General features: G+C 40.9%; 1 long non-coding RNA gene across 1 annotated transcript; it reads right to left on the reverse strand.

The window, feature by feature from the left end:
- Positions 1-5,005: 5,005 nt before the first annotated feature.
- LOC103282420 (epididymal secretory protein 4) lies at positions 5,006-12,323 on the reverse strand. Its single transcript, XR_010000257.1, has 7 exons — positions 12,165-12,323; positions 9,579-9,700; positions 7,710-7,777; positions 7,492-7,581; positions 6,756-6,857; positions 6,646-6,671; positions 5,006-5,135 (listed from the first exon to the last, which is right to left on the reverse strand). It is a non-coding gene; the product is annotated as an epididymal secretory protein 4 (long non-coding RNA).
- Between the last annotated feature and the right edge of the window lie 4,935 nt (positions 12,324-17,258).

The following is a 17,258-nucleotide window of genomic DNA, read 5'->3' on the forward strand; positions in this document are numbered from 1 at the left end:
GTCTCTCTGGTTTTGCTTTTTGGAAGAGATTCCACATCCAGGGACTCAGCTGAAATAATAAACTGGATTTTTTGGCCTCTCAATAGGATCTCTCTTTGCGTTATTTCTCCCTTCATCTACAACACAGGAACACCAAAGATGGCCAACAAACCCTGAGGGCCAGGTTGTGGAAGACGCCTTCCAAATGTCTCGGCCTGTGATATATCCCCAACTTATCCTTTGCCAATTCCTGCCATTGCTATGAATGGTCTTCTCTGTTCTGGGCGATTCTCTGTTTGTATTTCGAAGCAATGAATTACTGCAGCCTTTATGCCAGGGGTCCCCAAACTAAGGCCCGGGGGCCGGATGCGACCCTCCAAGGTCATTGACCTGGCCCCCGCCCTCAGTTTTACACTTAGACTCGCCCAAAGTATGAAATGACTTGAAGGCACACAACAATAAAAATCCTACTTGACTTGACTATCTCATTGGCCAGAAGCAGGCCCACACTTCCCATGGAAATCCTGAAAGATTTACAGTATATTGGATAAAACTGTTTTTATTTTTAAATATTCTATTTTTCTTTCGTTTACTAATATTGTGCTATGGTAATAATATAATATATTGTGTATACATATAATATTGATAATAACTTATTTATTTATTTATTACAGTATTTCTACCCCACTCTTCTCACCCAACAGGGGACTCAGGGTGGCTAATAATAATAATAATACAATATAATAATATTGTATACAGTAGAGTCTCGCTTATCCAACGTAAACGGGCCGGCAGAATGTTGGATAAGCAAATATGTTGGATAATAAGGAGAGATTAAGGAAAAGCCTATTACTCTTAATTTTACAAATTAAGCACCAAAATATCATGTTATACAAAAAATTTGACAGAAGAAGTAGTTCAATATGCAGTAATGTTATGTAGTAATTACTGTATTTACGAATTTAGCACCAAAATTTCACGATGTATTGAAAACATTGACTACAAAAATGCGTTGGATAATCCAGAATGTTGGATAAGTGAGACTCTACTGTAATATAATAATATAAATTATATATTATGTATTAAATGTACTGTAATATTACTAATAATATTACAGTATAGTGGTATAGTGCAATATCTATATATATAAAAGAGTGATGGCATCAGGGCAGAGGACAAAACGACAAAACTACAGGCCCCCCAACCTCAAAATTTGACCACACAACCCCTCATCTATGCCTCTACGTTCATACAACAAAAAGAAAAGAAAAATAAAGTCCTAATTAGAGGGAGAGGAATAATTGTTTTTATCCAATTGCTGCCAGTTACAAAGCTAAGGTCTACTCACTTGGTCTCCTAGCAACCCACTCAGCCCAGGGGGCAGGCACAAGAGTTTGGAGAGACCCTAAGGGCCTTCCAGCCCAACCCTTTCTACTATGCAGCAGGACACAATCCAAGCATTCACAACACAAGGACAACGTATAAATACTATACAATACTACACAGGGACATAGACCCCCTTTACCCTCACCACTTTCACAGTACACAAACAACCAAATGCATACTAAACATAAGGACAACCATACAACAGTCATTCAATACCACCACTACCTCAACAAGTTCTCACCAACACCACCAGACAACGCCACAGCAATGCGTGGCTGGGCATAGCTAGTGTTAATATATAATGCTAATATTGTACTATACTAATAATATAATATATTGTATGTACATACAACTTGTAAGCCGCTCTGAGTCCCCTTCGGGGTGAGGGAGGGTGGGGTATAAATGTAGCAAATAAATAAATAATTGTTGTTGGGGGGGGGGGGGCGTTTATACTACAAATAAGATATGTGCAGTATGCATAGGAATTAGTTTTTTTTTTCAAATGATAATTCGGCTCCTCAACAATCTGAGGGACCATGAACCGGCCCTCCACTTAAAAAGTTTGAGGACCCCTGCTTTATGCTGTCCATGAAAGCCCTTACAGGTTTGAGACTCTTTTCTGAGCCATCCGATTGGACCTTCTCTGCTCGATGGCATCAACCCGGTTCTTCGGTTGATGTCCGGTTCTTCCTCCTGAAGAGCCCCATCCTGCCCTGACTCTGTTACCTCTGCGTCCGAAGGGTCCTGCTCCTGCTCAGCAGCAGAGAGTTCCAAGGTGTCAGGCTGCTCAGGTTCCTGATCAGCCTTGGCCCCTAATTCGACCCTCTTCCCCATCACCCTCATCCTACACCAAGGTGCTGACAGGTATGTAGCATGCGCGGATTGTGCACATATTGATAGCATCCTTGTAACGAAGTGTGAATTTTTTAGTTTACAGATGTCATGTTCAATTGCGTTTTAAAAGGGTCAATATTTCAGTTACTCTGCACTCATGAGTTGGTTGCCATGGAGAAGTGGGTGGAGCCAACTGCCGTTTTGGTGGAGAAGTGCAGGTTTGAAAAAGAAGCAGTTAGTCTGTGCCCTGATGAGGTACAGTGAAGACTGATCCTCAGTTGAAGGGATCAGGGAGACTCAAATACTTATTTTTGAGTCAATTTAAAATAGGTTTGGTGACTTATTTTAAGGTAGTCTGTTTCCTGACGAGGAACAGCTAATCTGTGATTGTAATTCACAGGGTGACTGCAGTTTAGAGCAGTAAAGAAAGAAGTGACATTTTAAGAAGTTTGAAACACCTCATTCTAGCCTTGCAACTGTTAATCAAAGTGCCTCTAAAGAGAAAGTTACTGTAACCATTAAGCTTTGTACCAGAATAAATGTGTTACTGTTCTTTTAAACAACTCAGCTTCTGTCATATATATTACCATCAAAAACAAACAAGAAGAAAGAAGAAAAACAAAATGTAAAAGGTCTCCTCTCTAAGTGGCTATATCTTCCCATAGTGGTGGCAAGTGTGGATAATACCCTTTAAATCTGGTGGCCGCATTATAAACATCTTTACACTGGTGGCAGCAGTTATAATATAATAATACTAGCTGTGCCCAGCCATGCGTTGCTGTGGCAAAGTGGTGGTGGTATTGCTTAAAAATTGTGGTGGAATTTTTATTTGACATTACAGTAGTGTCTCACTTATCCAACACTCACTTATCCAACGTTCTGGATTATACAACGCATTTTTGTAGTAATGTTTTCAATACATCGTGATATTTTGGTGCTAAATTCGTAAATACAGTAATTACTACATAGCATTACTACATATTGAACTACTTTTTCTGTCAAATTTGTTGTATAAAATGATGTTTTGGTGCTTAATTTGTAAAATCATAACCTAATTTGATGTTTAGTAGGCTTTTCCTTAACCTCTCCTTATTATCCAACATATTCACTTATCCAATGTTCTGCCGGCCCATTTACGTTGGATAAGCGAGACTCTACTGTACTTGTATTATTTACCTGTATTATTTATTATTATTATTATTATTATTATTATTATTATTATTATTATTATTATTACATGTATTATTATTAAAAGGATACATTAAGCACATTTACATTGAAGAAGAATAAGGGGCCGGGCTGTGGCGCAGCTGGCTAGTAACCAGCTGCTATAAATCACTACTGACTGAGAGGTCATGAGTTCGAAGCCCGGGTCGGGTTAAGCCTCCGACCATTAATAGCCCGGCTTGACCTATGCAGCCCCGAAAGACAGTTGCACCTGTCAATTAGGGAAATTTAGGGACGCTTTATGCGGGAGGCTAATTTACAACACCATAAAACTGCCAGCAAAACACGAGGAAAGGAATAAGGAAGTACAGCCACTACTGGACGGTGAAGCAACAGCTCCCCCTGTGGCCGGAATCAGGAAGCTGGAAAAATGTTAAAAAACGCCTCTGAGTCTGTCTAATGTATGTTGTTTGTCTGTTGGCATTGAATGTTTGCCATATATGTGTTCATTGTAATCCGCCCTGAGTCCCCTTCGGGGTGAGAAAGAAGGGCGGAATATAAATACTGTAAATAAATAAATAATGATTGGATCAGAGTTGGACAGTCTTATCTTAAATCTGAGCTTGATGTAAATATTCAAAAACATTTAACCTATGGATGCCTCAATTAATGTAATTTTATTGGTGTCTATTTTTATTTCTGAAATTTACCACCCTTGACTTTTTCTGGAGTCAATGTTTTCCCAGTTTTATTGTGGTAAAATTAGGTGCCTCAGCTTATATTCAGGTCGGCTTATACTTGAGTATATACGGTAATGTAATTTTATTGGCATCTATTTTTATTTCTGAAATTTACTACCCCCTGCTTATACTGGACTCAATGTTTTCCCAGTTTTATTGTGGTAAAATTAGGTGCCTCGGCTTATATTTGGGTCGGCTTATACTTGAGTATATACGGTAATGTAATTTTATTGGTATCTATTTTTATTTCTGAAATTTCCCACCCTCGGCTTATACTGGAGTCAATGTTTTCCCAGTTTTATTGTGGTAAAATTAGGTGCCTCGGCTTATATTCAGGTCGGCTTATACTCGAGTATATACGGCAATGTAATTTTATTGGCATCTATTTTTATTTCTGAAATTTCCCACCCTCGGCTTATACTGGAGTCAATGTTTTCCCAGTTTTATTGTGGTAAAATTAGGTGCCTCGGCTTATATTCAGGTCGGCTCATACTCGAGTATATACGGTAATGTAATTTTATTGGTATCTATTTTTATTTCTGAAATTTCCCACCCTCGGCTTATACTGGAGTCAATGTTTTCCCAGTTTTTTTGTGTGATAAAATTAGGTGCCTCGGCTTATATTCGGGTCGGCTTATACTCGAGTATATACGGAATTATTATGGCAACATAAAGGAAGGGGATCCTTGCTGCTGTGAGTCCTGTTGTGAGCTGACCAAGACTTAGCCTCTTTTATACCATTTCAGGCTGGTGTCCTTGGCAAACTATAGATCCCTAACTATAAATCCTCTTTTCATAGGGGTGGGGGTAGTGGTGTTTGATAACAGTTCCCCTCTTGTGTCTTTTGCCAAAGAGAACCAAACCACAACTCCCAGGGTTCCATAAAAGACAGCTGGTCGTTTTAGAGTTTCATGATTCCTTTATTGTTGGGACTTGGTGGTGATGTCGGCGTCGTCACATTCCGCTCAATGTTCGAGTCCCGCTTTTGGAGGAACAAGGCCGTGGCTGCCTCGTGGGTTCCTTTAGGGCCTTGCGGAAGGAAAGGGGCAAACGTCAATAAAGGATACACAAATATACACAAATATGACGGTAATCTATATATATAAAAGTGTAAAAAAATGTCGGCCTAGGACAAAACAACAAAACTACACATCCCAGAAACACTATACTGGGCAGCACAACCCCTCATCCATGCCTCTACGTTCATACAACAAAAAGAAAAGAAAAATAAAGTCCTAATTAGAGGGAGAGGAATAATTGTTTTTTATCCAATTGCTGCCGGTTAGAAGGCTAAGTTCCGTCCACTTGGTCTCCTAGCAACCCACTCAGCCCAGTAGACACTCAGGGAGGAAGCAGCCAGGCTTTAAAGCTACAAGGCCATTACATGCTAATCATTTTGCCTAATTGCAGCATTCATATTTCCCTCCAACAGACAAAAAAACAAAAAAACAATCAGAAATATTGTATATTCACAAGCTTTAGGAAATAATATCCCCTGGTAGCGCAGTGTGTTAAAGTGCTGAACTATTGAACTTCTGGACTGAAAGGTCACAGGTTTGAATTGGGGGAGCGGAGAGAGCCCCCACTGTTAGCCCCAGCTTCTGCCAACCCTAAAGTTCAAAAACATGCAAATGAGAGTAGATGAATAGGTACTGCTCCGGCGGGAAGGTAACGGCGCTCCATGCAGTCATGCCACATGACCTTGGAGGAGTCTACGGACAACGCCGGCTCTTCGGCTTAGAAATGGAGATGAGCCCCAACCCCCAGAGTCAGACACGACTGGACTTAATGTCAGGGGAAAACGTTGACCCTTTACCCTAACTACCACCAATTCCTCAATACTTTATTTCCCAGACCACCAGACTTCGCCACAGCAACGCATGGCCGGGCACAGCTAGTCTATATATATAAAAGGGTAATGAAATTTTGGCCTAGGACAAAACAACAAAACTACACATCCCAGAAACACTAAACTTGGCAGCACAACCCCTCATCCATGCCTCTACGTTCATACAACAAAAAGAAAAGAAAAATAAAGTCCTAATTAGAGGGAGAGGAATAATTGTTTTTATCCAATTGCTGCCACTTAGAAGGCTAAGCTCCACCCACTTGGTCTCCTAGCAACCCACTCAGCCCAGGGACCGCCAGAGTTAGGCCTCACTTAGGCCTCTGCCTATAAAATACAGATTATCTGATTTGAACTGGATTATATGGCAGTGTAGACTCAAGGCCCTTCCACACAGCAATATAACCCATTTATAATCTTAGATTATCTGCTTTGAACTGGATTATCTTGAGTACACACTGCCATATAATCCACTTCAGTGTGCATTTTATACAGCTGTGAAGAAGGGGCCTCATATAATCCAGTTCTAAGCAGATTATATAAGATTATAATATGTAATAATTACTGTGATATAATAATACAGAACAATATAATCTCTAAAATCAGGGCAGTAAATAAAGAGCAACACTCTGAAACCATAAGCCACAGCAACGCGTGGCCGGGCACAGCTAGTAATATATATATTCTTCTTACCTATGCCGGAGGGCTTGTGCAGAAATCTGTGGAAGGAAAAACATGTGAGATTCAGATGCGAGGAAGGAGCCTCTCCCCCAACTACTACGCGCCCCATCACCCACAGGTACCTTCTTTCCGCGGTTTAAAGCGATGCGACGGCTTCATCCCCACTTTTTTGGTCACGGCGTTGAACTTCTTCTTGACTTCCTTAGGCACTTTCTTATCACGGCCTGGGAGGGGACCCCAGAAAAAGAGGAAAGAGGTCCGTACCATGCAAATGGCCGTCGCAACAGGTGCGCAGTTAACAAAGAATATATATCTTGGCTTATCTAAAATTGACCAATGGCTGAGGATCTTCCTCACCTTCCACGCCTACTTTGGCACAAGTGATATCAATGACCTAACTTGTTTACTCTGAGCTTTCTTCTCTCCTTGGAACTTCCTGGAGAAAGGCACCAGCTCACAGAAAGGGAGGGGCATAGGCAGAGGCAAAGCTACAAACGTTGACTATTTTCTGGCTTATGGCCCCTTCACTATGTGGGAATTATAGTACACACTAAGGTCCCGTACCATGCAAATGGCCGTCGCAACATGTGTGCAGTTAACAAAGAATATATATCTTGGCTTATCTAAAATTGACCAATGGCTGAGGGTCTTCCTCACCTTCCACACCTACTTTGGCACAAGTGATATCAATGACCTAAGTTATTTACTCTGAGCTTTCTTCTCTCCTTGGAACTTCCTGGAGAAAGGCACCAGCCAACAACAACAATGGCATGTTGACTGTCCTAGAGAGGAGGACTTCCCATTCATCCCAGTTGACTTTTTAAAATGGGGCCCCTCATATATCTCTGGGAAACGTACCATAGAGTGACAGGAGGCTCACTTTGCCGTTGGATAAATGTGTGAAGAGATAGGTCGTGTAGTCTGTGTCCATGACGGTGGCCGTTCCGTCTGTCCAGAGAAACCCACAGCAGACGGATGGTCATTAACCCCAACAAACCCCACAGAAAGGCAAGGCGGGAGGCCCTTGAGGAACTTCACCTCCCACCTGGAGAAGACAAGCTGCCCTCTGGGCTCACCTGTGGAAGTGTAGACCCCGGGGCTGGTCTGGCCTCCCGTTAGCTTGACTGAGGTGCAGGCCCCGTTCCTGGGAAGGAAGGAAGGAAGGAAGGAAGGAAGGGAAGAAGGAAAAAGAAGGGAAGGAAGGGAAGGGAAGGAAAAAGGATGGAAAGAAAGAAGGAAGGAAGGAAGGAAAAAGAAAGGGAAGAAAGGAAAGGAAGGAAAGGAAGGAAAGAAGGAAGGAAGGAAGGAAGGAAAAAGAAGGGAAGGAAGGGAAGGAAGGGAAGGGAAGGAAAAAGGATGGAAAGAAAGAAGGAAGGAAGGAAGGAAAAAGGAAGGGAGGGGAAGAAAGGAAAGGAAGGAAAGGAAGGAAGGAAGGAAGGAAGGAAGGAAGGAAGGAAGGAAGGAAGGAAGGAAGGAAAAAGAAGGGAAGGAAGGGAAGGGAAGGAAAAAGGATGGAAAGAAAGAAGGAAGGAAGGAAGGAAAAAGGAAGGGAGGGGAAGAAAGGAAAGGAAGGAAAGGAAGGAAGGAAGGAAGGAAGGAAGGAAGGAAGGAAGGAAAAAGAAAGGAAGTGAGGAAGGAAGGAAGGAAAGAAGGAAGGAAGGAAAAAGAAGGGAAGGAAGGGAAGGAAGGAAAAAGGATGGAATGAAAGAAGGAAGGAAGGAAAGAAGGAAGGAAGGAAGAAGAAGGGAAGGGAGGATGGAAGACGGCAGAGAGGAAGGGAAGGAAGGAAGGAAAGAAGGGAGGAAGGAAGGAAGGAAGGAAGGAAGGAAGGAAGGAAAGAAGGTAGGAAGGAAAGAAGGAAGGAAGGAAAAAGAAGGGAAGGAAGGGAGGAAAAGGAAGGAAGCAAGGTAGGAAAAAGAAGGGAAGGGAGGATGGAAGGAAAGAAGGGAGGGAAAGAAGGGAAGGAAAAGGATGGAAAGAAAGAAGGAAGGAAGGAAAAAGAAAGGAAGGGAAGGAAGGGAAAGGAAGGAAGCAAGATAGGAAAAAGAAGGGAAGGGAGGATGGAAGACGGGCGGAGAGGACGGGATGGAAGGAAGAATGGAAGGAAAGAAGGAAGGAAAAAGAAAGGACGGGAAGGAAGGAATGAAGGTAAAGCAATTATACAAGGAAGAAATGTAAAAGAAGGAAGGAAGGAAGAAAAAAAGGAAAGAAGGGAGGGAGGGAAGAAAAGGAAAGAAGCCAGGAAGGAAAAAGAAGGGAGGACGGATGGAAGGCAGACAGGTAGGAGAGAAGGGAGGGAAGGAAGGAAGGAAGGAAGGAAGGAAGGAAGGAAGGAAAGGGAGGAAGGAAGGAAGGTAAAGCAAGTATACAGGGAAGCAAGGTAAAGGAAGGACGGAAGGAAGGAAGGAAGGAAGGAAGGAAGGAAGGAAGGAAGGAAGGAAGGAAGGAAGGAAGGAAAGAAGGAAAGGAAAGGAAAGGAAAGGAAAGGAAAGGAAAGAAGGGAGGGAGGGAAGGAAGGGAGGGAGGGAGAGAAGGAAATGAAGAAAGGAAAAAGGATGGAAAGAAGGAAGAAAAGGAAAGATACAAGAAAGGAAAAAGATGGGAAGGAAGGAAGGAAGGAAGCAGAAAGGAAGGAAAAAGAAGGGAAGGGAGAAAGGAGAGGAAGGAAGGAAAGAAGGAAAAAGAAGAGAAGGGAGGAAGAAAGGAAGGAAGGAGACAAAGGTCAAAAAGGTCTCATTTTTGGGAGCCCCTACCCTCCCTTCTAGGGACCAAAACTGCACCATATTTGGGACTGTTTTTGAATTGTGACCCTCCGGAGGTGCCGTGGAGGCGATGCCCTGGGAGAACTCCTGTCCCAAGGCCGTGACTCTCCACGACTCTGAGCCAGAGGAACTCGGGGCCTCTGAGAGCTTCAGAGTTTTTGGGGGATTCCGGAGGCCACTCACTTAGGGACCTCAAAGTTTGTTGTGATGCTTCCATCGGCTGCGGTCTCGAGAGTGTAGGCGTGCATCGGCAACATTTCAGCGTCCGACTTGATGATCTTCACGGGATACCACTTCCCGACCAGCTGCAAAGAAGGGAAGGAGAAAAGGGGGATTAATGGCTGGATCGACCAAGCCAGCGGTGCATCTACGCTGCAGAATGAAAACGAGTGCAGCTTGGCCCAACTTCAACCACCAGGCGTTATTGAAAAATTGACCACCCTACTCCAATAATAGTAACTATACATTTATAATGTATTTTTAAGAGCTTGGCTGGGTCTCAGCCAAGTTCAGTCCCAGCCCAACCCCAAACACTCCTAGGAGGATTAATCTGATCATTTACAGATTTGTGAGGAAATCCCTCAGGCCAGACCATTATCTGCTTCCTCTTCATCTTATATATTTATTTATTACATTTATATCCCGCTCTTCTCACCCCAAAGGGGACTCAGAGCGGCTTACAAATCAAATGAACATACAATATATTATTAGCATAGCACAATATAAGCATTACATTGCTATATTGTACTATATCATTATATGGTAATATTATTAGTAATATTACATGTAATATATAATATATAATTAATACTAGCTGTGCCCGGCCATGCGTTGCTGTGGCGTTGTCTGGTGGTGTTGGTGAGAAATTGTTGAGGTAGTGGTGGTATTGAATGTCTGTTGTATGGTTGTCTTTATGTTTAGTATGCACACTGAAGTGGATTATATGGCAGCGTGGAGTCAAGATAATCCAGTTCAAATAATATAAGATTCTAAATGGGTTATATAGCTGTGTGGAAGGGCCTTGAGTCTACACTGCCATATAATCCAGTTAAAATCTGATAATCTGTGGAAGAGGTCTAAGTGAGGCCTAACTGTGCCTGTCCCCTGGGCTGAGGAGGTTGCTTGGAGACCAAGTGGGCGAAGCTTAGCCTTCAAACTGGCAGCAATTGGATAAAAACTATTATTTCTCTCCCTGTAATTAGGACTTTATTTTTCTTTTCTTTTTGTTGTATCAACCTAGAGCCGTGGATGATGGGTTGTGTTGTCAAATTTCGAGGTTGGGGGGCCGGTAGTTTTGTTATTTTGTCCGCTGCCCTGATGCCATCACTCTTTTATATATATAGATTATTATATTGTATTATTAATAATATAATATTGTATTCCATTATAATATTATTAGCAATATTATATGTATATACAATATATTATATATTTATAAATTATATATATATATATATATATATATATATATATATATATGTATATAAAATTAGCATAGCATCTTTTTCCCACTCTTCCTTATTAAGATTCCTGCACCTCAATATTGAACTTTCCCTCACCTCCCAAGTCCCACTCTTTCAGCCTCAAGATAAATAATAATAAAAAGATAAAATTCCTTTAACCTTGTCTCCCCAAGAAACACCTACACAGGCACCGTGACAACCCGACATAGATAAAAATAAATATGATTATGATGATGCATAGTGTAATGAAGTACAAATTTTGGTTTACAGATGTTATGTTTAATTGTGTGTTTATGTTTTAAAAGGGCAAGTATTACAGTTATTGCATCTCAGCACTCAGAGGCTGGTTGCCATGGAGAAGTAGGCGGAGCCAACTGCCGTTTAGTTGAAGAAGTGCAGAGTTTAAAAAAGAGAGTCAGTCTGTGCTCTGATGAGGCACAGGGAAGATTGATTCTAGGTTGATGGGATCAAGGAGACTCAATTGTTCATTTTGAGTCGTTCTTAAATAAGTTTGGTGACTTATTTAATATAGTCTGTGTCCTGGAAAGGCACAGAGAATCTGTGATAGTATATCACAGGGTTGACTATGGTTTGAAGTCACTGGACAGTGGGAACCAATCCCAGCTGGACTCACAGAGATCCATTGAAGTAACAGTTAGAAAGGAGTAGAGGAATAGGTTTTAACTACTTTAAGTAAAAGAAGTGACACTTTAGAGAGTTTGATTCATCTCATTCTAGTATTGTAACTGTTAATAAGAATATCTCTAAGTGAGAAACAACATTGTAACCACTAAGCTCTGTGCCTGAATAAACTTGTTATTGTTCTTCCAAAATCTAAGCCTCTGTCGCTTATATTCTGAACCAAGTTACGCTACCATCTAAAGTGAATAAGAAGAAGAAAAGAAAAACACAGGAAAAGGTCTCCTCCCTGAGTCTTTGGTGGTTGCATCTTTCCAAATTGGTGGCAGTTGTTATTAGTTCTTTACAAATTTGGGGAGCGGATGGGATAAAAAGATTCCCCCTGCCTGAAAGAACCTCAGTAGTTCATAGTTCTTTACACATAGGAACTGTTTTTAAATAATAATAATAATAATAATAATAATAATAATAATAATAATATTGCCTCCCCAAACTATAACTCCCTTGATCCCATAGCATTGAACTCACTGAATGATTGAGAAGTGTTGAATCCAGTTTCGGTGTCCAGGTCCACTGTTTCATTTACTTACCTGTATTGTATGTCGATCCCAATTGGAATGTATCACCTTTTGTGGGGATTACGCCCAATGCTCCTGGAAATTGTTACCTTTCCGACGTCGACGTCTTTCATGACGGGAACATCTTCTGCAAAGACCAGGAAGGGGAGACCCAACAGAAGCAATGCGATTGGTTGCAGGGTGGCCTTGGCCATCTTGGTGGTTTTCTTGGGCTTTGGGCTTCGTCTTTGTGACTCTCGCCTTTATATCCCTCCCTTGACGCCTTCATTGATCATGCAAGGAAGTCCACGCGAAGTTGGCCTTCTGCCAGAGAGAAGGAAGCGTGAGCAGATTGTTTTGGGAAGACCTCGTTCTGCCCATGGACCAAGAAATGGCTGTTTTGTCCAAGGAAGCCAAGGATGGCCAACCAACCACGGTGGACAAGTTGTGGCCTTCTGTTCATTCAACCCATTTGGAAGGAAGATGTCGTCCAAATGTCTTGGTCTTTTCTGTTCTGGATAGTTCTTTGTCTGTATTTGGAAGGTTTCCCTCGACAGAAGTAAATAAACATACTGTATTTACTTGAGTATAAGCCTAGTTTTTCAGCCCTTTTTTTAAGACTGAAAAAGCCCCCCTCGGCTTCTACTCGGGTGAGGGTCCTGGTTGGCTTATATTTGGGTCAGCTTATACTCGAGAATATATGGTACATTTATTATTTTTCTCTATTATTATTGGTATTATTACATTTATTATTTTTCTCTATTATTGTTGCTACTATTACATTTATTTTACTCTATTTTTATTATTATTATTAATACATTTGTTATTTAACTCTGATCTTATTTTATTATGACACAGCAAACAAGATAGACATGCTGGATTTCGTTTCACAAAATCACAAGTCGACCACTTCCCAAGTGTCTAGGACTGTGTGATGTATTTTCAGATGATGCGCGCAGATTCCAGTCGGGTGGCCTTTTGCAGTTGGCAGATCGTAATTTTGTCAATGTCTATTGTTTCCAAATGCCAGTGGCTGAGATCTTTTGGCACGGCACCCAGTGTGCCCATCACCACCGGGACCACCTGCACTGGTTTCTGCCAGAGTCTTTGCAGTACAATCTTGAGGTCCTGATAACGGCTAAGTTTTTCCTGTTGTTTTTCGTCAATGCGACTATCACCTGGGATGGCAACATCAATGATCCAAACCTTTTTCTTTTCCACAACTGTGATGTCTGGTGTGTTGTATTCCAGAACTTTGTCAGACTGGATTCGGAAGTCCCACAGTATCTTTGTGTGCTCATTTTCCAATACTTTGGCAGGTTTGTGATCCCACCAGTTCTTTGCTGCTGGGAGGTGGTACGTGAGGCATAAGTTCCAATGAATCATTTGGGCCACACAGTTGTGCCTCTGTTTGTAGTCTGTCTGTGCAATTTTCTTACAGCAGCTGAGGATATGATCCATGGTTTCATCAGCTTCCTTGCACAGTCTGCATTTTGGGTCATCAGCTGATTTTTCGATCTTGGCCTTTTATTTTTATATTTATATTTTACATTTATTGTACTCTATTTTTATTATTATTATTAATACATTTATTATTTCACTCTGATTTTATTATTATTATATTTATTACTAGCTGTGCCCGGCCATGCGTTGCTGTGGCAAAGTGGTGGTGGTATTGGTTAAAAATTGTTGTGTAATTTTTATTTGACGTTATTTGTATTTTTTAATTAATTTTATTGTAAGTTATCTTTTTATTTATCATATTTTATTATTTTCTTGCATTATTTTTAGTTATTTTCTGTTATTATAGTATTTTATTGTAATAATTTTTTTAGTGTTTTTAATTATTTTTTAGTGGGTTTTTTTGGGGGGGGGGTGCTAGGAGACCAAGTTGGAGGAGCTTAGCCTTCTAACTGGCAGCAATTAGATAAAAGCAATTATTCCTCTCTCTCTAATTAGGACTTTATTTTTCTTTTCTTTTTGTTGTATCAATCTAGAGCCGTGGATGATGGGTTGTGTCGTCAAATGTTGAGGTTGGGGGGCCTGTAGTTTTGTTGCTTTGTGGGTCGCCGTGATGCCATCACTCTTTTATATATATAGATTTTACTCCATTTATTACTACATGTATTATTTTTCTGTATTTATTATTATTATTATTATTATTATTATTATTATTATTATTATTATTATTATTATTATTACATGTATTATTTTACTCTATTACAGTAGAGTCTCACTTATCCAACACTCGCTTATGGCTATTTATGTTTGGTCGGGAGGGTGTTGATTGTGTTTTCCTTTATGGCAGAATGGAATTGGACTGGGATCTTTTCAAACTCTGGGATTCGATACCTGTTATGATTGAGCCTCATGGCTCTGCTACTGGCAGGCGTGGGTGTAAGACTCCTCGAGAGTCAGATACTCTCGAGGAGCGAGAAAGAAAGAGGCTGCGAGATATCTTTGCAGAACCATCTGACGAAGAGTCTTTTGAGGGGTTTACAGAAAGAATGGAGGAAGAGCTGGTTAGCTCGGAAGAAGATGAAATGGATTGGACTCGGGTAAGGGAGGAATTGGGTGCCACTGGCAATAATGGGATGGAAGATGATTGGGGACCTTCAGGACTAGACCCATGGACAAGCTGGAGGGATGGGACGGGATCCACAGCTGGGGATGCTGTGGGGCGTAGTCAGAGGTGTTCCAGCTCTGATGAGGAAAGTGATGAGGAAACGCCCGGGTTAAGGAGGGCAGCTGATAGTGATGAGGATTTGTAACTGGCATAAAATGGGGCTTGGGAGCAATTGCAAATTGCGTTGGGCAAGGTAATCTGGACAAACGCTTGGGATCTGTGTGGGATGTTTTCCTGAAGACGGGTGTGTTTCGTGTGCTGATTACGTAAGTTGTTTTGGAATTTGGGTTCAGACGGCGGGAGGAATTGTGTGGGCTTTTGTTTGTGCAAACCTCTGCTTAATCTCAATAGCTTTGACCTTCCGTCGTCTTCTTGACGGACGCCATCTGCTTCTCTGGATTTACGGACTGAACTGACTACGGGCTTGGATTCTCCTTCTGGACTTGGGAAACTGCAAACGTCTGCTTCTGCCTATCGACCTTCGGAAAGAACTGGGACTACTCTACTGCTTCAATCCTCAGCTGATGTGTTTGTATTGGAAGTTTGCCTGCTGTGTGTAGGAGTGACTTCTAAGTTACTCAAAAAATAGCACTGGCAGCAGAGAGGCATCTGCTGCCAATTAGTTACATTCTTTTGAACTCTTTGTTTCCCAGCTTCTGTTTTGTTTGTTCCCAAGCTGAAGCAAGCTGTTTTGATTTTACCCGGATTAAACTCCGGTTTAATCCGGTTTATCTTTTGAACGTTTTTTCTTGCCCCTTTTTTGCTTTTTGAGGCTAATGTTGCCTGGCCCTTGTCTTTTACGGGCATTTTGAGTTCTGTAAATCCAATAAACTCTGTTATCTTTGATCTTGTGGCGTTCTGTCCTTGACAATACCTGTATCTCAATCATCTCTCTCATCTAGATCTATGACTGTGTGGCTATCTGTCGGGAGAGATAATAATAATAATAATAAAACTTTATTTATACCCCGCCACCATCTCCCCAACGGGGACTCGGGGCGGCTCACATGGGGCCATGCCCAAGACAATACAATAAACAAAATATAAAAACAACATATCAAAATACAATTAAACAATACAAGAATAACACTACACAGTACAGAACAAAATCAAAGCAAAACGTAGCATAACATAACAAGGGCGGGCCACATGGACACAAAGTTAAAACTCGGGGTAAGAAGAGATAAGAATAAAACCAGGGGGAACAGGGGTCTAAAGGATAGATGTTGGGGGAGAAACAAAGGAGGAATATACAGTTACTCTCCGAAAGCACACCGGAAGAGCCATGTTTTTAAATCTTTCCTAAAGGCTAAAAGAGATCGGATGGTGTCTCCCCTTGTGGCCCTTGGGCCCCCTTCCAAACTAAGATTCATTTAATGCGGTAAAAGAGTACAGAACATGCGCTAATTGTGCACATATTTATGACATCATTTTTATAGATGGCTCATTGATGATAGATTTAAGGGAACATGAGCTTCTGCTGTATCCAGAGCCAATGGGCCATCAATCAAAAGGGCATGAAAATAAATATGTCCATAAGGAACTCATGTTCCATCCTAAGCTGAATAAACTTTCCATTCTTTTCCTGTTGGCGACACGCTTTTGAAACCGGTCTCCTTTTACACATGGTTATTCAGTTTTACTAGCAAAGTGGAGGTCATACCAACCCTTGATAAGAGTTTCATACTACAGTAGAGTCTCACTTATCAAAGACTCGCTTATTTGGGTCGGCTTATACTCGAGTATATACTCAGAAATAAAAATAGATACCAATAAAATTACATTAATTGAGGCATCGGTAGGTTAAATGTTTTTGAATATTTACATCAAGCTCAAATTTAAGATAAATCATTATTCTCATCTTCTTCAATGTAAATGTGCTTATGTATCCTTTTAATAATGATAGAGTAAAATAATACATGTAATAATAATAATAATAATAATAATAAATAATACAGGAAAATAATACAAGTAATAATAAAAAGGTAAAGGTTTTCCCCTGACGTTAAGTCCAGTCGTGACCAACTCTGGGGGTTGGTGCTCATCTCCATTTCTAAGCCGAAGAGCCGGCATTGTCCGTAGACACCTCCAAGGTCATGTGGCCATAGGCATGACTGCATGGAGCGCTGTTACCTTCCCACCGGAGCGGTATCTATTGGTCTACTCACATTTGCATGTTTTCGAACTGCTAGGTTGGCAGGAGCTGGAGCTAACAGCGGGCGCTCATTCCGCTCCCGGGATTTGAACCTGGGACCTTTCGGTCTACACATGTAATAATAGAGTAAAATAATAAATGCAATAATAATAATAATAAGATAAGAGTGAAATAATAAATGTATTATTATTAATAAAAAAAAAATAGAGTCTCACTTATCCAAGCCCCGCTTATCCAAGCTTCTGGATTATCCAAGCCATTTTTGTAGTTAATGTTTTCAATATATCGCGATATTTTGGTGCTAAATTCGTAAATACAGTAATTACAACATAACACTACTGCGCATTGAACTACTTTTTCTGTCAAATTTGTTGTATAACATGATGTTTTGGTGCTTAATTTGTAAAATCATAACCTAATTTG

This window comes from Anolis carolinensis, unplaced genomic scaffold (assembly GCF_035594765.1).
Source record: "Anolis carolinensis isolate JA03-04 unplaced genomic scaffold, rAnoCar3.1.pri scaffold_7, whole genome shotgun sequence".
Lineage (NCBI taxonomy): Eukaryota > Metazoa > Chordata > Lepidosauria > Squamata > Dactyloidae > Anolis > Anolis carolinensis.